This window comes from Cannabis sativa, chromosome 9 (genome assembly GCF_029168945.1).
Source record: "Cannabis sativa cultivar Pink pepper isolate KNU-18-1 chromosome 9, ASM2916894v1, whole genome shotgun sequence".
NCBI classification, from domain to species: Eukaryota; Viridiplantae; Streptophyta; class Magnoliopsida; order Rosales; family Cannabaceae; genus Cannabis; species Cannabis sativa.
In genome coordinates this window covers 34510811-34535128 of record NC_083609.1, presented here as the reverse complement: position 1 = coordinate 34535128, position 24318 = coordinate 34510811, and the positions used below count along the sequence as shown (strand labels likewise).

At 35.4% G+C, this 24318-nt stretch overlaps 2 long non-coding RNA genes across 2 annotated transcripts; both read right to left on the bottom strand.

Moving 5' to 3' along the window:
• Positions 1 to 6767: 6767 nt before the first annotated feature.
• On the bottom strand, positions 6768 to 8666 carry LOC133030846 (uncharacterized). The gene is made up of 3 exons (XR_009684383.1): positions 8184 to 8666; positions 7428 to 7491; positions 6768 to 6952 (listed from the first exon to the last, which is right to left on the bottom strand). It is a non-coding gene; the product is annotated as an uncharacterized LOC133030846 (long non-coding RNA).
• A 5281-nt stretch (positions 8667 to 13947) lies between these two features.
• On the bottom strand, positions 13948 to 16048 carry LOC133030845 (uncharacterized). Its single transcript, XR_009684382.1, has 3 exons — positions 15407 to 16048; positions 14649 to 14712; positions 13948 to 14173 (listed from the first exon to the last, which is right to left on the bottom strand). It is a non-coding gene; the product is annotated as an uncharacterized LOC133030845 (long non-coding RNA).
• Positions 16049 to 24318: the final 8270 nt, after the last annotated feature.

Sequence of the window (24318 nt, the reverse complement as noted above, 5' to 3'; positions counted from 1 at the left end):
TAACCATCTAGATTCTTTCTGAAGCTTAATTTAAATTTTTCATTAAATATTCCTATTTAAGTTGATATTTAGTTATCTATAACTAATCAACTTAAATCTGAATATCTTTTGGATTTAAAATTTCAAAATTAAGTTAAGGAATTTTAGGTATTGGTTATTAAGATTCTTTAGATATTTTTTTAAGTTGATATCTTTTCGAATGTTAACTTAAAATGGAATATTTTCAAATTAAGTGGTTATAACTTAATTTTTGATATTTAATTAAATTTAAATTTGAAAAATATTTAAGTTCTAGATTTTTTTCTAATACAACTTAAATTAGATATTATTTTTTCAAATTTTGTGGAAAAGATACTTAGTAAAATAAGATATTTTCTAGATAGTTATTTCTAGATTACTTAATATTTCTAATATTAAATAGGAAAATATTATACATTGTGAAATTAATTATTTTAAATAATTAATTTTGGTACAATTTTTTTTTTCTAGTATTAAACTAGAGATTAATAATTAAGCCTTCTCTACACTTAATTATTTATTTCTTGAATTTAATACATTTAATTAATTTGAAAATTAAATATCTAAGTTGATTTTCATCATGATACTTAAATATTTCTTTTTCATGACACTTAATTAAATAGAAAATTATTTTTAGTTGAAATTTATTTTTTCAACTAAATTTAAATAATTTTCAAAATATATTTTTTCTCTATTTTATTAATTAAATTTCGAAATTGCATTTCTTAAATGTTGGAATTTCGAATTTTATTTGAAAAATAGATTAAAGTTGTAAATTATTTATTTTAATTTTGGACAACCTTAAATCAATGATTGTTTCATTTAATGATTAATTAAAATAAATAAAGTAAAATATATTTTATTAGAAATTTAATTAATTAGTCAAAGGAAAATCTAGATAGGTGATATTTTTGCTTGAAGTATTTTTCTAGTGTATTTAATTAAATAGAAAATTAATATTTAAGTTGATTTTCATCATCATACTTAAATATTTGAAATTTTTCTTATATATATTTAATTAAATAGGAAAATTATTTTTTTTGTTGTAAATTAATTTTATTAATTAATTTTGGGCCAACATTAAATTAGAATAATTTTTCCAGGATTTATTTTTTATTTTAACATGCATTTTCGAAAATTGTATCCTTGAATACTTTAATTTTTCGAAATGCAATATATATTTATAGAAAATTAAATTTGAGTTGTAAATTAATTTAAATTAATTTTTTAACAACTTAAATTGAATATTTTTCTAAATGTTTATTGGAAATTATTACTAAGATGGAAATAATTCATGTTATTTTCATATCCATCTAAGTAAAATTTATAAATATTAAATTAAAATTCATATTTAGAATTTTTCATTCTAAATTGGAAATTTTAATTAAATAAATATATATTTAAAATAAATAGATTAAATAAAGAGAATCAAAGAAAATACAACTCTCTTTAAATAATGATCTTTATTATTAAGATACTCGATCTCCATTGTTGGTTTTACATCGCGTTTGTTTTAGTGAGTAATCCTCCCTAATGGAGGAACGTTCATTAGCAATTTCGCACCGTTTAATCTCGAAAGATAAGTAGTTTGTAAGTGTTTTATATGGTACGGATCACCCAAATGGTGGCGACCATATTTGACTTGCAAATTATGAAACAATGGTGGAAGCTCATAAGATAGAATTGCCTTGACTCTCGCCTAAACGGGACAACGCTGAATTCCAATCTTGATCGAATAAAAGGTTGCTAGAATGATTAACATTTTAGATGAGCTGACAACTCTATTCAATGGATGGTAGCTTTGACTCTCGCCTAAACGGGACACTGATATCAGTTTGTTGAAAACCTTGGAAATTATTTAGGATTATATGTTTTAGTATTTTCACTTGTCATTCCTACTTGCTATATGTTTAATAATTTGTGAATTGTGTATGAATTTATATTGAACCATGTTATTTTCTGTTATTAAGTTGTAGTTTAATTTCGAATCTTCATTGTTGGTCTAACTTGGTTTGTTTATCTAATGAGATAAATCCCTAGTGGATTTTCACCATTAGACATTCATAATAGTGTTAGATCTCGAAAGATAAATATTGTATATGCAACATCTAGCTGTTCATCAATTGATGACACCTTAGACTAGTATTTTTACGATATGAAACAAGAAGATTGTATAAATAAGATTACTTTGACTCTCGCTAATCGAAGCATCGTTCGATTCTTATTTACAAACGAAATTATCCTAATTCCTCTTAGCTTATTCATTTCGAATTAGCTCATTAACATATCATTGGATGAATGGTATATATATCATTTCATGTCATTCTATATTTTCTCTTAAGAAATTAAATGACGCATATGATTATAATCCCGAAATTCTATTCCCAATTGATATAAATCCTCAATCTTAGAAATCTCCTACTTTATGGGCAAATCTGACTTAGAGTTAAATTAGTAGTGGTGGTCCAAGATAGAATTACTCATTGTATTTGGTATAAATTTAAGTCTTTGACTTTAATTTTAGATTCCAAACAGAAATTTTCTTATATTTCTAATTCCAAGAATACAATACAGATACACTTTCTCAAGTGTTTAATATCCATCTTCTATTAATGGATTCAAACTGTATGGAATATGAGTTTAGTTTTCTGTGACCAAGATCCACTGGCAGTATTCTAATAACTCTTTGATGTAACTAAACCTAAGTCATCAAAAGACACTACCACACATTTTTAATCTATGGCATTTATATCTTGTTCATAGTGGTTTTGACAAGATCAATCTCTGCAAAGAGTTAATATGCCTACATCCACTGAAAGTAGTTCATCTCATTCGAAGATGGATGTACATTCAGGGGTGGATATGAGTTTTTCGTTGTATTCTTAAAACGATAACTCTAGATTATACCTTATGCAAAGAAATTTGAAAAGTTTAAAAATTTCATTAATTTTTAGCAATGGTTAAGTAGTTAAAGATCTTGCGAACTGATAGGGGTGGAGAAATAGTTAGTAGATATGCAGTTCAAAAATCATTAAATTGATTTTTGAATTATATCCAAACTTACCTCCCCAGAAATTTTGAGTTGCATATTGATGATTAGTTACTAGTCGTTGCCTAAATCCTTCTATGGTAATACAATTTCAGAATGATGTAATGGTTAGGTACTTAATGTAAATCATTACTAGATTCATGGATGACCTAATCAAAATCTTAAGAAAAGCTAGAACTATTAACCACGGTTTGTTAGCTATTCTAAGTGATTAGGGGTGGACCATCCCATAGTCAATAGATAAGAAAGTGTTTGTTCAAAGAAATACTACTTTTCTAAGATAATGACTAAGTCGGAAAATAAAGTAGAAAATAAAGGAGATATTTATTTCTTGATTCCAAAAGTATTCTATCATCTTATTTGACATATGATGATCCCACTGCCTCTGTTGTCTTGTTACAACCAAAGAGGTTAATACCATTTAGTTTTCTTAGACATAATTCACGGTACCTTGTCGTAGTGGGAGAGTTTCTTGGAACTCACCTTCTTATGATTTGGAAGACACTAGTGATTAAAATCCATTGTGAGTTTAAACAAGTAATGGATTGTCAAGATAAGAAACTAAGAAGAAAAGCCAATAGAACTATGGTTTAATCCATTCACATGGAATAACTTAAAGTTTTCTATTACAAGGACATAGAAGGAAATTTTCGTTTATAAGTCTATTCAAAAAATTTCCTGTTCCTAGTATTATAGGTTTGAGTTTATCTAAACCTATGGCTTGTGGTATACCTAGTAATTGCTTACTCTAATGCAAGCAACTTACTTTAGTAAGATGCTGAAGCATTTTTCTTTCTAATGGCAATCTATAGAAGCTTCTCGACTTCTAGGCATAGATTTTATTTATCTAAGGAAAAGTCTCAACTATTCTAGAAAAGATAAAGCCATGAAAGAATTTCTTAAATCAACAGTGAGAGATCTTAGATATGCTTTTGTATGCCTTAGACCAGACACCTGCTGTTGAGTGGGAGTAATGAGTAGGTATCAGATTAATCCAGGAGAAGAACATTGGAAGACAATCAAGTAAATCTTAAGATTAAGAAGAGGAACTATATGTTAGTCTATAAGAGTGCGTTTAAAACTCTTAGACTACACCACATCAGATTTCGAAATTTGCCTTTGTGCTAGAAAATCTTTCTGATAAGATGGTGATTACTCTGGGGGTGGAATAGTGATTTTGGAGAAGTGTAAAAACCTATCTGAAGTCTCTCTAGGTCTACCAGAAAGGGACTGAATGTTAAAGTTACAGGAAAGGTAATTATTCAGTCTAAGAAAAGTTCTATACATCTTTGGCACCATTCCAAATTGCCTTAACTACTAGTGTTAATTTCCTGATTAACCAAAAGTAGTTGCCAAAGGTATAGAATCCAGTATCCCAAGAAAAGTAGACATATAGAGAGGAATTTCACATTATTAATGATTTTGTGATTAAGGAAGAGTAATGGTGGAGAAAAGGTTGTGTTTAGTTCAACCTTTCAGATCCTATTACGAGGAGTTTACTACTACTACCCTTGATTTGTATATCAAGGTGTTGAGATTATTTGAAATGCACATTTTGTTTTATATTAGTGCAAGTGGGAGTTTGTTCGGTTTTATGTCCTAAATAAAACTCATTTCAATATAATCAGATTTACTTATTAATATAGATCAGAAATAACATTTAATGTTGTAGGGTTCACATGATTATATGTACATAATGTATGAATTCATTTGAAACCCTTTCCACATACTTGATCCTGTTTATTGTGTCGTCAACACATTGGAAAGTAAACATGACTATGTGAATAAAGTTTCCTAGATTCATCAGACATAGGGTTTTTACTGATATGATAATCTACAACAGAGTTTACTTGCATTGGAGAAGTGCTATGTTCTTTCCAGAGCATTGGTTAAAGTAAAGCTCAGGTTGGATGCATGGAGTATGCATCGGAAGGGACCGATATTGAACCTTGACTTAGATTTATTAAACTTACCGTAATATCTATTCAAGTCAATATCGCCTAGTTGATCCTAGATCAAATGATCTTAATCCTGTTATGATTAGGCTCGATCTCAAGAGGTATTCGTGTTCTTTGATTTGTTAGTTAAGCCTACTTTTAGGTCAGGGTGATGCGTACATTTTGAGAACACGGTAGTGCAATTGAGTGGGAGCGCTAACATAAACATGGAATCTATAGCTTCTATCTGGTGAATAGTAAGCAAAGGATGATCTCCTTCGAGCTTGACCAAACGAAAATAAATTGTGGAGATCTCATTTCACATAAGCTGAAATATCATTTATACGGGGTTAAGTGTTTTAAGGATTAAATACATTGTAGGGTGTAACGGTAATCTAATCCCTTTACAGTGTAGATCATTCATATAGAGGATCATTGATCAAATTAGGATTATAACAATGGATAACTAATGATGTGTCTATATGGTGGAACATATAGAGCATTCTATATACTGATAGTGCAATTCTAAGTTCTATGTGTGGATTCAACAAAGAATTAATAAGTTAGTGAATTTTAGTAATAAATTCTTGATCTACTTATTGGAAGCTCAGTTATATAGACCCATGGTCCCCGCACTAGTTGAGATAATATTGCTTGTAAGACTCATATAATTGGTTTTGATTAATCAATTATAATTCTGAAATTAGACTATGTCTATTTGTGAATTTTTCACTAAGTAAGGGCGAAATTGTAAAGAAAGAGTTTTAAGGGCATATTTGTTAATTATGATGCTTTGTATGGTTCAATTAATAAATATGATAAATGACAATATTATTTAATAGTTATTTATAGTTATTAAATAGTTAGAATTGACATTTAAATGGTTGAATTAGAAAATTGGCATTTTTGAGAAAATCAGATGCAGAATTGAGAAAACTGCAAAATTGCAAAAGTGAGGCACAAATCCACAAGTATAGGGCCGGCCACTTTTATAGGGTTTTCCCTCTGATATTTTCATTATTTTAATGCCAAATAATTCAAACCTAACCCTAGTGGAATGCTATAAATAGATAGTGAAGGCTTCAGGAAAATTACACTTTTCTTCTCACTTTTCATTCAGAAAAAGTTGAGCCTCTCTCTCTCCCTATCTTTAGCCGCCACCTTGCTCTCTTCCTTCTCTCTTCAATTTCGAAATTCTTAGTGTTAGAGTAGTGCCCACACACAGCAAGTGATACCTCAATCATAGTGAGGAAGATCGTGAAGAAAGACTTTCAACAAGAAGGAGTTTCAGCACTAAAGAATCACAGATAGAGATCGAGGTTCAGATATTGATAATGCTCTGCTACAGAAAGGAATCAAGGGCTAGATATCTGAACGGAAGGAGTCATTATATTCCGCTGCACCCAATGTAAGGTTTCTCATACTTTATATGTGTTTATTTCATCGTTTTAGAAAGTTCATGTTTAGGGTGTTAATCAACATACTTGTGAGTAGATCTAAGATCCGGGTAAAATAATTTCCAACAAGTGTTACTTCCTGACTATCACAAAAGTAGTTGCCAAAAAGTAAAGAATTAAGTATCTCTAGAGGAGTAGACATATTGTAATGCCCTAAATAATTAGGCACGCTACCCAAAACTATTATGAAACCCTAATCCCCTAACCGGGATTACTAATTAAAAAATAGCGCAGAATTTAAACTTTTATATTAAACAGATTGAAAATAAACTTGTAATATATCTAAACTTTTCAAACATAGTTGGGATCCCAAAAATATTTACAAAATTATTACAAGTTCTTTCTTACTAGCCGACCTAAGCGGCAAAACAGAATACAAAAGTCAACACTGTTAGACCCATAACCCGCTTGGTCTGAAGTGGCGTGAACATGTACATTCTTCGTCCTGCTCCTGAAAACTCATGGCAGATCAGCTAATGCCTTACCCTTTCCTGCACAGTAGAGCACCCGTGAGCCAAGCCCAGCAAGACAGTATAAATCACAATAAATATAATATGCTCATTTACATATGTCTGTATAGCACAGACCTAATCACTATATCAACATGCCCATTTATGTCTACGTGGCGTAGACCTATGTGTTACGCTCACACATCTAATTAAATCTACGTGACGTAGAACCACGTGTTGCTCTCACACGTCTAAATACATTAAGGCCTTAGAAGTGGTTCATCTCGGTTATGTGTACCGAGTCCAACCTAATTATGCCTTGAGCGCATAATCCTTAAATTTCATTTCAATTAACATGGCATGACATTTATACACATATTTCACTAGGGTAATAACCCTAGGCTAACAAACCGTTCCTATTAGGGTAATAACCCTAATCCCGGTTACCATAACTCACATATATCATATTCAACATAAGCGCCACTGCGCATACTCTACGTGCAAACCACTGTCTTACCTGTTGTCCAGCTATAGAAGGAGATTCCAAATCCCCGGGTGCTCCTGATCAGGTGCCGGTAATCCTAGTCACACAAATCCGGGATAATTCATACTTAGGGTTAACCCCTGACTTTTAACTCAATAAAATTCAAGCATGGCATTTACAATACAGATAATCACATAGAGCTCGAAAAGAGCTTTCCAACGGTATAAAGAACGTCCCAAACGGAGTCCCGAGTCAAAAGTTATGGCCAAAACAAAATCAGGAAAAAGATGGCTCACTGCCAGGTTTTATGGCCGCGGCCACTGGGTTCGAAAAACCCAGAAAACCAGATTTTAAGGTTTAAACATGCCCACTTTACCATATATTCGAACCTTAATCAATCCATACCCAAAATTAACTTCTTACAGATAAAAAGTCACCACAATAGAGAGCAAACAACATCAATTCTAACATTAATCAACAACATTCAATCAAAGCTCCAAAGCTTAAGCTACATCTCAAGCAAATTTCCATTAACAAGAACTTGAACTCCAACTTCAAACAATAAATTTCAGAGCTCAACACAAGAAAATTACACTAATCAAATCCTCTAATTTCTGTCCAAACCTAACCCAAACAAACATATGAATTTAAAGCTTAAAGCATGCTCAAGACAACCCCACCAACCAAGAACATGCATCACAAATTCAATACCACAACCACAAAATATTTTCATGCTTTTCAACAAATAATTTCAGCAATAAATCTCAGATTAAAACCAGAGAAAGTTACCTCAAACTCAATCCAAGAACAAGCTCAAAAATCTACAAACTCAAAGCTTCAATTCAAGGCCAAAACCAAGCAATTTCTTCAAAAATCAAAATTGAAAAAGAAAAGGGTTTGAGAGAGAGAGGGGGGGTCGGCCAAGAGAGTTACAACCAGAAAATTCTATTTTCTTTTTTTGTCAAAAATGCCATTTCACACACTTATCTCATAAAGCCAAATTACTAAAATGCCCTTAGGGCCATATAACTTCCACTTTAAACATACAAGGGCAAAAATGGCATTAACACACAATTTCAAACCCAATTAAATTTCAGATTATCAAATATCAATTAAAATGCCAATTAATTCAATCTAATTTTCATTTCGGGCCCGAACCCGGTTCGGCCCGAAATACCCGGTTGTGACTATACCGCGCCAACCTGTCAGAACACACCTGAAAAGACAACACAGGCATACTATATAATAATATAGTTCTATTAAGCACGTAATTAAATTAATTTCATCAATTTACCCTTCTCGGGTCATAATTACCAAAATGCCCCTAGCTCACCAACGGGGTCTTAACATGTTAAAATTTCATATAATTTCACATATATTGAACTATATAATAATATAATTCCTCAATTAACTCATAATTATCTAGTTAGGGTTTTGCTAATCCTTTTCTTAATCCCGGGTATTACAATTACCCCCTCCTTATAGAAATTTCGTCCCGAAATTTACCTGAACAACTCCGGATATTTCTGCTGCATATCCGTCTCGAGCTCCCAGGTTGCCTCTTCTACTTTACTGTTCCTCCACAGTACTTTCACCAGTGCCACAGTCTTGCTTCTCAAGACTTTCTCTCTTCTATCAAGTATCTGCACTGGTTGTTCCTCATATGACAAAATCTGACTGAAGTTCTAACGCTTCATAACTCAGGACATGGGACGAGTCCGAGACATACTTCCGAAGCATTGAAACATGGAACACATTATGTACAGCTGCCAGCGCTGGGGGCATAGCCAACCTGTACGCTACTTGCCCTATCCTCTCAAGGATTTCGAAAGGTCCAATGAACCTCGGGCTAAGCTTTCCTTTCTTCCCAAAGCGCTTTACGCCTTTCATCGGAGATATTCGGAGAAATACCATGTCCCCGACCTGAAAATCAATGTCTCGACGCTTTGGATCTAAGACGCATAACTCTTTTGCCTACTCTGAGCCGCGAGCATTCGCGCTCTAATTTTGTTAACTGCCTCACTTGTTTTCTGAACAGATTCGGGACCCAAGAACTTTCTTTCACCTACTTCATCCCAGTGAATAGGTGATCTACATTTTCTTCCATATAAAAGTTCATAGGGAGCCATCCCGATTGTTGCCTGATAGCTGTTATTATAAGAAAACTCGATCAGGGGAAGGTACTTTACCCATGATCCTTCAAAGTCAAGCACACATGCCCGTAGCATGTCCTCTAAAATCTGAATGGTCCTCTCGGATTGCCCATCCGTCTGAGGATGAAAAGCTGTGCTGAACTTTAACTGAGTTCCCATAGCTCGATGCAGACTTTCCCAGAATCTTGATGTAAACTTCGGATCTCTATCCGACACAATGGACTTTGGGACACCATGCAGACGAACAATTTCTCTAACATATAACTCAGCATACTGATCAATGGAGAAATTCGTCCGAACAGGTAAAAAGTGAGCAGACTTTGTAAACCTGTCTACTATGACCCACACAGAGTCAAACTGTCCCGTGGTTCTAGGCATACCTACCACGAAGTCCATAGCTATATCTTCCCATTTCCATTCTGGTATTTTCGCGAGCTGCCGGCAACCACACGGTGTCGGCTGGTGTTCAGCTTTTACTTGCTGACACGTAAGGCACTTTGCAACATACTCAGCGATGTCATTCTTCATGCTTGGCCACCAAAACATGGCTTTCAGGTCTTGGTACATCTTTGTCGACCCTGGATGAACTGAATAAGGAGTCGTGTGAGACTCATCCATGATCTCTTTCTTGATGTTCTCATCCATAGGCACACAAACTCGATTCCCAAATCTCAACATTCCCGTTTCATCCACTGAAAAATCACTAGCTTTCCCAGCCGAAACCCTAGCTCGGGTTTTTATCAATTCTGAATCCTGCTTTTGCGCTTCTTTAATTCTCTCAAGAAGAGTGGATTGCAGGGTAATATTAGCCAATTGCCCCACAACCAACTCAATTTGAGCTCGAGTCATTTCATTTGCCAGCTGTTGGGAGATTTGCTTCATAGAATTCAACTGATTCTGACCTTTTCTACTCAGGGCATCAGCAACCACGTTGGCTTTACCAGGGTGATAAAGGATCTCACAATCATAATCCTTCACCAATTCTAGCCAACGCCTCTGCCTCATATTCAAATCTTTCTGGGTGAAGAAATATTTCAGACTTTTATGATCAGTGTATATCTCACATTTCTCGCCATAAAGGTAATGCCGCCAAATCTTTAGCGCAAATACCACTGCTGCGAGTTCTAAATCGTGAGTAGGGTACCTCTGCTCGTACTCCTTTAACTGCCGAGAAGCATACGCTATTACCCTCCCAGCCTGCATAAGCACACAGCCGAGACCCTGTCTCGAGGCATCACAATATACTACAAACTTTTCCTTATCTGAAGGAAGAGTTAGTACAGGAGCGGTAATCAAGCGTTGCTTTAACTCCAGGAAACTTTTCTCACACCGATCAGTCCAAACAAATTTCTGATTCTTCCGGGTCAGCTCCGTTAAGGGCACAGCAATCTTTGAAAAACTCTCAACGAACCGACGGTAATAACCAGCCAAACCCAGAAAACTTCTAACCTCTGTAGCCGATTTTGGTACTGGCCAATCCCGAACAGCTTCAATTTTGGCCGGATCCACCATAATCCCATCTTTATCCACTATGTGCCCCAAGAATGAGACACGGGATAACCAGAATTCACACTTTTTGAACTTAGCATAAAGCTTGTGATCCCGTAACCTTTGCAAAACCGCTCTGAGATGCAACTCATGCTCTTCTTCTGTCTCAGAGTACACCAAAATGTCGTCAATAAATACAATCACGAACCTATCCAGATAATCCTTGAACACTCGGTTCATCAAATCCATGAATGCTGCCGGGGCATTAGTGAGTCCAAAAGACATCACAAGAAATTCATAGTGTCCATACCGAGTACGGAACGCAGTTTTCGGGATATCTTCCTCTCGAATTCTCAGCTGATGATAGCCTGAGCGAAGATCGATCTTGGAAAAAACCGTCTTCCCCTTCAGTTGATCAAACAGATCATCAATTCGAGGTAAAGGATACTTGTTCTTAATGGTAAGCTTGTTCAACTCCCGGTAGTCAATACACATTCGCAGGGTTCCGTCTTTCTTCTTCACAAACAAAACCGGAGCACCCCAAGGTGAGTAACTCGGTCTGATGAATCCCAGATTTAGTAACTCTTGCAATTGTATCTTCAATTCCTTCAACTCAGCTGGAGCCATTCGGTACGGTGACTTAGACACTGGATCCACTCCCGGAGCCAGTTCAATAACAAATTCAATCTCCCGGACAGGTGGCAATCCCGGCAAATCTTCTGGAAAGACATCAAGGAACTCACATACCAATTTCGTACTCTCAGGCCCTGATGTTACAGGTTGGCTAGTGTCCACTGCAGTGACTATGAACCCTAGACAACCTCTACCCATCAGGTCTTTAGCTTTCAACAACGATATTCTCGGTATGCGCGCCCCCTGAACTTTACCCACGAACACCGCTGGGTTAGCACTCTCGGGCTCAAACACCACCATCTTCCGTTTACAATCAATCATTGCTCCATATTTAGACAGAAAATCCATTCCCAGGATTATGTCAAAATCAGATAATTGCAGTTCAATTAGTTTGGCGGTCAATTCACAACCGTCAATCCAAAAAGACAAGGACCGAATCCACCTCGTGGATACTATCAGGTCTCCCGAGGGTAACAGGGTTCCAAACCCCGAAGCATAAATATCACATGGCTTATGTAAACTTTCTATCACCCTACTCGATACATATGAATGAGTAGCTCCCGAATAAAATAACACAGTATAAGCACAACCATTAATAGATAACTGACCTGTCACAACTGACGGACTAGCATCAGCATCTGCCTGAGTTATAGTGAAAAGTCGCCCCGGGTTCTGAGCAACATTCTTCTTAGGCTCTTCTTTCCTGGCTTGGGGACAATCTCTGATAAAGTGGCCCACCATGCCACACTGGAAACATGCCTTGGCTCGGCACTCACCAGGATGATGCTTCTTGCATTTAGGACATTCTGGATATGATCGAAATGAGGACCCGCGACCCTGACGGCCACCTCTGTTTCCCCGAAATTTTCTATTTCCCCCTGACGCTCCAGAAGCCTCAGCCTTCCGCTTGTGCTCAGGGTTGCTACTGTCGATCCCCTTACTGACGTTACCACCAGCAGGAGGGTTTGATGCCATGGCGGCATCCTTTGCAGCCTGCTCCTTCATTACCTGCTGCTCAGCCTCTTCAGCAATTAAGGCCAAGTCTACCACTCTCTTATACAGAGTGTCATGGGATGTGGTAATTTTCAAGTCTCGACTGATTGTAGCATTCAGTCCTCGAACATACTTCTGCTTTCTGGTGAAATCTGTAGGCACCAGATCACCAGCAAATTTAGATAACCGATCGAATTCCAGAGTATACTCGGCCACAGACATTTTCCCCTGAGTCAACTTCACAAAATCTTCTTGGTGTGAAGTCCTTACAGCCACATTATAAAACTTTTCCTCAAAAAGTTTCTTAAATTCATCCCATGTCATCACACTGACATCCCGGGTTTGATTCACTATGTCCCACCAGACGCGGGCATGATCTTGAAACATAAAGGCCGCACAATTTACTCTCTCAGTTCCCGTCACCCCCATATTATCGAGGATACGGGTAACAGTGCTCATCCACTGATCGGCCTTAATAATATCAATACCTCCCAGAAAAACTGGAGGTTGCAGCTTCACAAACCGCTCGAACACAGAGTCCCGGTGCGGCATAACATACCCTTGGTTACCCACCACTGGCACAGGAGCTGGTGGTAACCCTTGATTAGCTGGGACAGCTTGTTGCCTCAAACGTTGCAACTCTTCTTCTTGACGAAGTATGACACTCCGCATTTCATGAAACATCTGCTGCCAGTCAGCAGGAGGATTAGCATTAACAGCCTCCGCATTATCCCCCGGATTTTGCGGAGGTGGAGGCGGTGCTGGTGGATCGGTTCGGGTAGCCCCGGGCTCTACTTGCTCGCCCTGTGGTCTGGATGATTGCGGAGGGTCCATTACTAGTACCCCTGAAATCAACAACCCCAGCGAGTTAAGCACCGATACCACACTTACGCACTTAATGCCTTAAACCCTAACTCATCTATTTACCTCATACATATTTACATAAACAAATAACATTTATAGCATGGCATCACATAACACATACATACTCTAGATGCTTGCATACTGCCTAAAATGGAAAGCGGTAAACAGATGATCACACATACAGTCAAGTATTTACTCTCAATACTTACTGCACCATGAGTCGAGCTTATCTCTGACGACGAATGTACATGTTCGGCCGGTCTACAGGAAGTTTAAAAACCTTGGCGCTCTGATACCAAATTGTAACGCCCTAAATAATTAGGCACGCTACCCAAAACTATTATGAAACCCTAATCCCCTAACCGGGATTACTAATTAAAAAATAGCGCAGAATTTAAACTTTTATATTAAACAGATTGAAAATAAACTTGTAATATATTTAAACTTTTCAAACATAGTTGGGATCCCAAAAATATTTACAAAATTATTACAAGTTCTTTCTTACTAGCCGACCTAAGCGGCAAAACAGAATACAAAAGTCAACACTGTTAGACCCATAACCCGCTTGGTCTGAAGTGGCGTGAACATGTACATTCTTCGTCCTGCTCCTGAAAACTCATGGCAGATCAGCTAATGCCTTACCCTTTCCTGCACAGTAGAGCACCCGTGAGCCAAGCCCAGCAAGACAGTATAAATCACAATAAATATAATATGCTCATTTACATATGTCTGTATAGCACAGACCTAATCACTATATCAACATGCCCATTTATGTCTACGTGGCGTAGACCTATGTGTTACGCTCACACATCTAATTAAATCTACGTGACGTAGAACCACGTGTTGCTCTCACACGTCTAAATACATTAAGGCCTTAGAAGTGGTTCATCTCGGTTATGTGTACCGAGTCCAACCTAATTATGCCTTGAGCGCATAATCCTTAAATTTCATTTCAATTAACATGGCCTGACATTTATACACATATTTCACTAGGGTAATAACCCTAGGCTAACAAACCGTTCCTATTAGGGTAATAACCCTAATCCCGGTTACCATAACTCACATATATCATATTCAACATAAGCGCCACTGCGCATACTCTACGTGCAAACCACTGTCTTACCTGTTGTCCAGCTATAGAAGGAGATTCCAAATCCCCGGGTGCTCCTGATCAGGTGCCGGTAATCCTAGTCACACAAATCCGGGATAATTCATACTTAGGGTTAACCCCTGACTTTTAACTCAATAAAATTCAAGCATGGCATTTACAATACAGATAATCACATAGAGCTCGAAAAGAGCTTTCCAACGGTATAAAGAACGTCCCAAACGGAGTCCCGAGTCAAAAGTTATGGCCAAAACAAAATCAGGAAAAAGATGGCTCATCGCTGTGTTTTATGGTCATGCAGCCACTGGGTTCGAAAAACCCAGAAAACCAGATTTTAAGGTTTAAACATGCCCACTTTACCATATATTCGAACCTTAATCAATCCATACCCAAAATTAACTTCTTACAGATAAAAAGTCACCACAATAGAGAGCAAACAACATCAATTCTAACATTAATCAACAACATTCAATCAAAGCTCCAAAGCTTAAGCTACATCTCAAGCAAATTTCCATTAACAAGAACTTGAACTCCAACTTCAAACAATAAATTTCAGAGCTCAACACAAGAAAATTACACTAATCAAATCCTCTAATTTCTGTCCAAACCTAACCCAAACAAAGATATGAATTTAAAGCTTAAAGCATTCTCAAGACAACCCCACCAACCAAGAACATGCATCACAAATTCAATACCACAACCACAAAATATTTTCATGCTTTTCAACAAATAATTTCAGCAATAAATCTCAGATTAAAACCAGAGAAAGTTACCTCAAACTCAATCCAAGAACAAGCTCAAAAATCTACAAACTCAAAGCTTCAATTCAAGGCCAAAACCAAGCAATTTCTTCAAAAATCAAAATTGAAAAAGAAAAGGGTTTGAGAGAGAGAGGGGGGGTCGGCCAAGAGAGTTACAACCAGAAAATTCTATTTTCTTTTTTTGTCAAAAATGCCATTTCACACACTTATCTCATAAAGCCAAATTACTAAAATGCCCTTAGGGCCATATAACTTCCACTTTAAACATACAAGGGCAAAAATGGCATTAACACACAATTTCAAACCCAATTAAATTTCAAATTATCAAATATCAATTAAAATGCCAATTAATTCAATCTAATTTTCATTTCGGGCCCGAACCCAGTTCGGCCCGAAATACCCGGTTGTGACTATACCGCGCCACCCTGTCAGAACACACCTGAAAAGACAACACAGGCATACTATATAATAATATAGTTCTATTAAGCACGTAATTAAATTAATTTCATCAATTTACCCTTCTCGGGTCATAATTACCAAAATGCCCCTAGCTCACCAACGGGGTCTTAACATGTTAAAATTTCATATAATTTCACATATATTGAACTATATAATAATATAATTCCTCAATTAACTCATAATTATCTAGTTAGGGTTTTGCTAATCCTTTTCTTAATCCCGGGTATTACACATATAGAGAGGAATTTCACAATACGAAGGATTTTGTGACTAAGGAAATGTAATGGTGGAGAAAGTTTGTATTGAATACAGCTTGTCAGTGTTGGAATTATATTACCAGGATCTAGATTTACTAACAAGTATGTTGGATTAACATCCTAATATGAATTCTAAAACAATGAAAATAAACACATATAAAGTTAGAAAACCTTACAGTGGGTGCAGCGGAATAATATGACTCCTTCCGTTCAGATCTCTAGCCCTTGATTCCTTTACGTAGCGAGCATCACCAAGATCTGAACCTGGATCTTCTTTTCTCCTTCTTTGATGCAGAAATTCCATAGTCTTCCATACTATGATTGAGATACCACTTGATGTGTGTGGGCACTACTCATCTCACAAGGATTTCGAAATTTTCTCTCATTTTCTCTCTCAATTTCGTGGCTGATGGTATATCAGAGAAGAGACACAAAGGTTCATTTATATAGGGAAAAAGGAGAGCACAACTTTCCAAATAAAACAGTTTCCTTAATTACTGTGTAATCAATTAACTGCCTTATTTAGTGTGATCCACCACTTTCCTATTATAGCTAGGCTTTGATTAGCAATTACATGACAATTAAAAAATAAAAATAATAATTGGGAAACACAAAGGGAGTGCTCGGCCCATAGAGGGAAATGGGCCTCACTTGGATTTTGCTGTTTCCTCAATTTTATTTCAATTTCTCCAAAAATGCCATTTTTCCAATTCTAATCATTTAAATGCCAAAACTAATTATTTAATAACTAAAATAGATTATTAAATAATATTGTCATTTAAAATAATTATTAATTAGACATACAAAGTCTCTTAATTAATAATTAAACCTAGAAACCCTTTTCTTTACGATTTCATCCTTAAACTGTGAGAATTCATAAAGTAGACATAGTCTAACTTTTAGAATTATAATTGATTAATTAAAATCATTTAACTGAGTCTTACAAGCAGTATGGCCTCAACTAGTATGGGGACCATGGGTCTATATAACCGAGCTTCCAATAAGTCGAACCGAATTTACCAAGTAAATTCCCTAACTTATTAATTCCTCATTGAATCCACACTTAGAACTTGGAATTGCACTCTCAGTCATATAGAAACGCTCTATATGTTCTACGATATAGACACGTCATTAGTTATCCATTGTTATAACCCTAATGTGATCAATGATCCTCTATATAGATGATTTACACTGTACAGGATTAAATTACCGTAACACCCTACAATGTATTTTATCCTTAAAACACTTAACCCTGTATAAATGATATTTCACCTAAGTGAAATGAGATTTCCACCATTTATCTTCGTTTGGTTAAGCTCGAAGGAAATCATCCTTTACTTCTATTTTCCAAATAGAAGCTATAGATTCCATATTTATGTTAGCGCTCCCCCACTCAATTGCATTACCGTGTTCCCAAAATGTACGTATCACCCTGATACAAAACTAGGCTTAACTAACAAATCAAAGAACACGAATAACACTCTTGAAATTGAGCCTAACCATATCAGGATTTCGATCATGTGATCTAGGATCAACAGTTGATATTGAATTGAATAGATATTACGATAAATTTCAACATATCTAATCAAAGTTCAATATCGGTCCATTCCAATGCATACTCCATGCATCCGATACTGGTAAACTTGCCAATGTCCTGGAAAGGACATAACACTTTTCCAAGGTGTAAGAATACCTATCGCTGATTATACCATGTCAGTCTAAATCCAGTGTTCTGACAAATCAGGGAATCAACTTTTGAACATATAATAAAGATTATATTCCACTGAGCTGACAACACTATAATCTTTAACCAACTCATATGTTCTGGACTTAAAAAGAATTCATACATTACATATAATCATGAAATAAATCATGTGAACCATGCAACATAAAATGTTATTTCTGATCTTTATTAATAAGTAAATCTGATTATATGAAATGAGTTTTATTTAGGGCATAAAACCCAACAGTCAGATCCTATTACAAAGAGAATACTACATATTACACTTGATTTGGATATCATGGTGTTGACATTATTTGAAATGCACTTTTTGTTTTATATTAGTGCAAGTGGGAGGTTGTTGGTTTTGTGCCCTAAATAAAACCCATTTCAATATAATCAGATTTACTAATTAATAAAGATAAGAAATCAGTTTTATGTTGCATGGTTCACATGATTTATTTCATCATTATATTTAATGTACAAATTCTATTAAGTCCAGAACATATATATTTTTTTATGATTATAGTGTCATCAGAATAGTGGAATATAATCATGATTATATGTTCAAAAGTTAAATTCTCATGATTTTTCAATTCACTGGATTTAGAATGGCATAATAATCGGTGATAAGGTATACTTACACCTTGGATAAGTGTTATGTCCTTTCCAGGGCATTGGCAAAGTTTACCAGTATCGAATGTATGGAGTATACATTGACATAACAAACTTAGCGTTATATCTTTCTAAGTCAATATCAAAGGTTGATCTTAGTCTATGGATCTTAATCCTGATATGGTTAGATTCAACTTAGTGGTATTATTTATGTTCTTCAAGTTGTTCGTGATTGCTAGCTAATGGTTCTGGCAGGTGTTTACATCTTAGGAATATGCTAATTTAATTGAGTGGGAGCGCTAATCATAGATATGAATCTATAGCTTCTATAAGTATTTAGAAGTGAAACGATGATTTCCATCGAGCTTGGCTGAAGAGAGATGAATGATTGAGATCTCATTTCAATAATTATTTTAGTTTACTGAAATATCATTTATAGGTAGCTAAGTGTTTTAAGGATAAAATATATTCAAGGGTAGAACGGTAAATTTATCCCTATTTAGTGTAGATCATATATAAAGGATCTTTGACTATTAGGATTGTAACAATGGATAACCATAATGTATCTATATCGTGGTACATATAGAGCGTTCTATATAATTGAGAGTGCTAGTCAATTCAAAATCTATATCGGCGAAGGCGGAATTAATAATTTAGAGAATTTACTTGGTGAATTCTTGATCTACTAATTGAAAGCTCGGTTATATAGGCTCATGGTCCCCTCACTAGTTGAGATAATACTTCTTGCAGACTCAGTCAATTGATTTTAATTAATCAATTATAATTCTAAAATTAGACTATGTAACACCCTAACTAGCATAGGCGTATTACGTGATTTTTAAACATATTGTGCAGCTCGTCGCTAATCAACGACGTTTATGGAAATCGTGATTAATTAAAATTTTTGCTTTTTAATTAAACTTATAAAATGTTTATACAAAAATACTCGGGATCCCGATTACAAAACATTTTACAAAAGTTCATTGACTATACAAAATACTTGTCGCCTAGTGACTAATTACAAAAATAGCCTTGCTGTCCCGATGATCGTACGCTCCAGGCCTAACTGCCCCGACATGTACAATCTTCACTGGCTCACTCTCACGGTCCTTCAGCCTTAGCCTTGCCGTTACCTACACATAAACATAGCACTCTGAGTCGACATACTCAGTAAGAAAAGTATAATCAAATATCATACATAAATTCCGAGTTATGATCAGACGCCCATACCCCTGACCATAACCCTAACTGTTGTGTCCCACACAATACTGAGTCCTGAACGTTCATAAGACGGTACTAATGACAAGTAACAGCCTATACTCGGTACACTGGTCATACTCCAGCTGCTAGTCATACTCTAGCCTGTACTGATGTGTTACAGTATCAGCCTATACTCAGTACACTGGTCATACTCCAGCTGCTAGTCATACTCTAGCCTGTACTTATGTTATGCGTCAAATAATACGGAACCACCAACCCGAGTATCAGCCTATACTCAGCACACTGGTCATACTCCAGCTGCTAGTCATACTCTAGCCTGTGCCGATGTGATACAGTGTCAGCCTATACTCGGTACACTGGTCCTACTCCAGCTGCTAGTCATACTCTAGCCTGTACCGATGTGACACAGTCGGATGGTTCGAAGAAAACATACATATCTAATGTAATCTAACAGGCTTCCTACATGCACGCTAAACATGTAATACATATGCATACTGTTATACTAATCTTACCTCAATTCCGAATTCAGGTGTGCCGGTCAACCTGACTGGAACGAACTGCGCGGCGGTTTACAGGCTCCTAAACCATAACAATCACAACACTATAAGTGATACGCTAAATCACTTCTCGGGGACTTAAACTAGGAACTAAAAGTTTCCCTATCGGTAAAAAGCATGGCCATACCCCATATAACATAAAAACGAGAAAATCTAGGGTTCCTGAAAATCACCCAACCGGCAGACCGGTTGCCCAACCGGAATTCCGGTTCTGGGAATTTCAGAACCCCATCCGAAATTCCGGATGCACAACCAGAATTCTGATTCCTCGCAGGAAACATTCAAAAATTCACTTTGCTCAAATCAATTCCAAACCATACCAAAACTTCCAAACCTGTTCTAAATACCCTAAAGAACAAAACCAAAGCACTAAAACAGCCCAGAACACACAGTTACTAAAAATTCCATGTGAGCTCCAAGTTTTGAGTTTCAAACTCAAACTTGGCTAAAGCTCACCTACAAGCATCAAACCTGGATTAAAATTACATATTCATGCATAACAAAGCTGCAGAAAACAATCTCTAACTCATGCAACAACTATAGCCACCAATTTCGAAAATTTCTCTTTGAAACTTAAGGTTTTGAATAGAAAATTGATAACTTTAAACAACACCACTAATCATGCACTACCAGCACCTCAATTCAACTCAAAAAATCATGCTTTAAACTTCAGAAACAACATCAAAAACACAGCAGCAATATCAACTCAACTAAGCATGCAAAACATCATCTTTTTCATCAAAAATTCAAGAAAACTTAAAATAAAGCTAGAGGAACATACCAACAACAAGAGATCACAAATTCTTGCTAAAAGAGCTTGAAATCCAAGAAGAATTCCCCCTAAACCCAGCTGCTCAAAACCGAAAGAGATAGAAGGAAGGAGAGAAAGAGAGGTTTTGTTTTTCTTTTAAATTTTCTAACTTTTCTAATTTTGAAATAAAGGAAAAATCATGCAAATCCGACCTTATATTCAGCTAACACATTTCAATTAAAACCATATAATTTAACCAAATAAAGTCCACTAAAGGACAAACTAACAATGGGGCAAAATGACCATTTTGCCCCTTCACACTAAAATAACATAAAGAGTACTAAAGGGGTATTTTGGGAAATTCTAAATTCTCGGCCAATCCCAACATTCCCAATGTCTAATAAACCGTCCCACAATACTAACATACTAAGTTGTGATTTTACTGAGCCAAACACCGAGTTCCATGTTACCGGGCATCGGAAATGCAAAATTATGAAAATCACTAAATGACATATAATGCATTTCAGAATTCAATAATAACAGCATAATAATTATTTAAATAGCTATAAATAATTTTCCATAATTAACATGATTAACTGCTAATTTCCAAATGAAACTAAGCGGTCTTTACAAACTATGTCTTATTTAGGAATTTTCACTAAGCAAGGACTTAATTGTGAAGAAAAAGGTTTTGGGGTCAATTTATTAATTAAGAGACTTTGTATGGTCTAATTAATAAATAATATAAATGGAAATTTTATTTGATAATTAATTATAATTATTAAATAAATAGATTTGACATTTATAGGATCAAATTATAAAATATTGCATTACTGAAAGAAGAATAAGTGGTTGAAATAATGTGGCAAAATTGTAACTAGAAAGTGGTCCTTTTAAGTGGCCGGCCCTAAGTTTATTTTTTCCCAATATTTTATTCTCTTTTAATCCATATAATTAATCCCTAAGCCCTAGTTGAAACACTATATAAGGAACATGATGCTCTCATCTCATCCAACTCTTTCAACCTACCAAAATCTAGCTTCTAACTCTATCATACAACTAGTAGATGAGAGACACCTTTTCTTAGTGATTTTACACCTCCTTTATTGTTCTTCACCATTCACCCTTAGTGATAGAGTGCCATGCCCACACATAGTAAGTCAAGTACTCAATCATAGTGAGTAAGACGATGGTAATTAAACTCGAAGGAGAGAAAGACCTCCAAGCTCACATCTTGATAATACTCTACAACCCAAAGGAAGAAGGGTTAGAGATTTGTGCAGAAGGAGTCATTATATTCTGCTGCAACCAATATAAGTTTTTCTAAAAGCTTATGTGTTTATTGTCATTGTTTTAGAGATATTCATATTTAGGATGTTAATCAACATACTTGTTAGTAAATCTAGATCCTGGTAAAATATTCCTAACATATTTATATATGGTTAATTAAGATTATTACCCTAAATATTTATTGTCTTGAGCATGCTATAATGTATTATGTAAGTAAAGGATTAATTATGCAAGTAAGGTTTATTAGCCTAAAACTTCATATAGTAGAGTACATGTTGAATGTATTGTGTGCATATATATGTCAAGAGTTATGTGTATAAGACATAACTACGTTTGACCTGATAAACATCATCAGGATAAACCACAGTAAGAGCATAATGTATGGATTATGTATATATGATTAGAGTTATACGAGTAAGGCATAACTAGGTTAGACTCGGTAACTATGACGCAGATAAACCATAGTAAGGCCTTAAATGTAAAAGAGAACTGTGAGAGTAACATGTAGGTCTATGCTACATAGACATTAATTCTAGTGACATTATTGTATGGAACAATGTAATTTAGTGCAGTGGCACAATATGTCAAGAGTTTTGTGTGAGACATAACTAAGTTAGACCTGATAAACATCATCAGGATAAACCATTGTAAGATCATAATGTATGAGTTATATATATTAGTTGACTTATGCGGATAAGGCATAACCTGGTTAGAATTGATAACCATAACCCAGATAAACACTAGTAAGGTCTTAAATGTAAAAGAGACGTGTGAGCACAACACGTAGGTCTATGGTACATAAACATTAGTTATAGTTACATTATTGTACAGAATAATGTAATTTAGTGCGGTGGCAGAATATGTATGTTGTAGCCTACTATATGAAATGAAATTAATATTATAATTATTCATGTTGTAGTATTATTTTTGTCTTGCTGAGCCTTGGCATACAAGTGCTCTAATATGCAGGCATTGGTAAAGTGGTGTCGATTCAACCTTGAGTTCGAGGGTTTTGAAGATCAGTTGTACTTTTTCCAGCCAAAATAGACCATAAGTGTTGGGTCCAACAAGAATTGTATAGAAATTCCACTTTGTCGCTTAGGTCGACCTGTACAAAATAACTTGTAATACTTTAAAAATAAACTTTATGAGATCCTAGATAAGTAACTTTAAATTATTTTTGTTTTTAGTATAATATCGATTTTTATTGCAAGTTATTTATTTATCAAGTTTAATATTTGTTTTAAACCACTTGGCCCATGGAGCCCAATTATCGAGATTAGTGGTTTGTAATCACGACATGTGGCGTTCTTCTAATTAGGATGTTATAATTTTGTATCAGAGCACTAAGGATTTTAAACTTCCTGAACACCAGCTAAACATGTACAATCATCATCAAAGACAAGCTCGACTCGTGGTGTAGTAAATGTTGAGAGTAAATACGTATCTGCTTATGTGATTAAATGTTTACCACTTAATGATCATAGAAAGTATTGATATTAAATGAAAGTATTATTATAGTAAGTACTGCATAATTATGTGATAATTAAGGGTTATGGAAAGAAGTGTATAAGAGTGGGAGTGGTGCCTGGCTCATTGGGATTATTTGTTAAAGGGTTATTTGAAAAATAAAACATCCTAGTCAATCATTTAGATCACAGGGCGAGTTTATTGAGGACAGTGTTATCCGAACCCTCCCAGCAACACTGCCAAGGCCTCCGCAAAATCCAGGGGATAAAGCAAGGGTGATTAATGCTAATCCTTCTACTGATAAGCATCAGATGTTTAATGAGATGTGAGTTATTATCCTTCATCAAGAAGAAGAGTTGTGCTGAGTTAGGTCACCGGTTTAGGTAGCTTTAGTAGAGCAAGTGATCCTTACAACTATAGTTCCAGTGGTAGTTAACCTTGGACCAATTTTGCAACGGTATAGAGATTCAATTTGTGGAAAGGTTGTTAAATTATAATCTCTGACATTCCTAGTGGTATTGATATGATTGGGGTAGAGTAGTAAATGAATATCGTCACCAGTATCTTGGACAATGTAGGGGTAT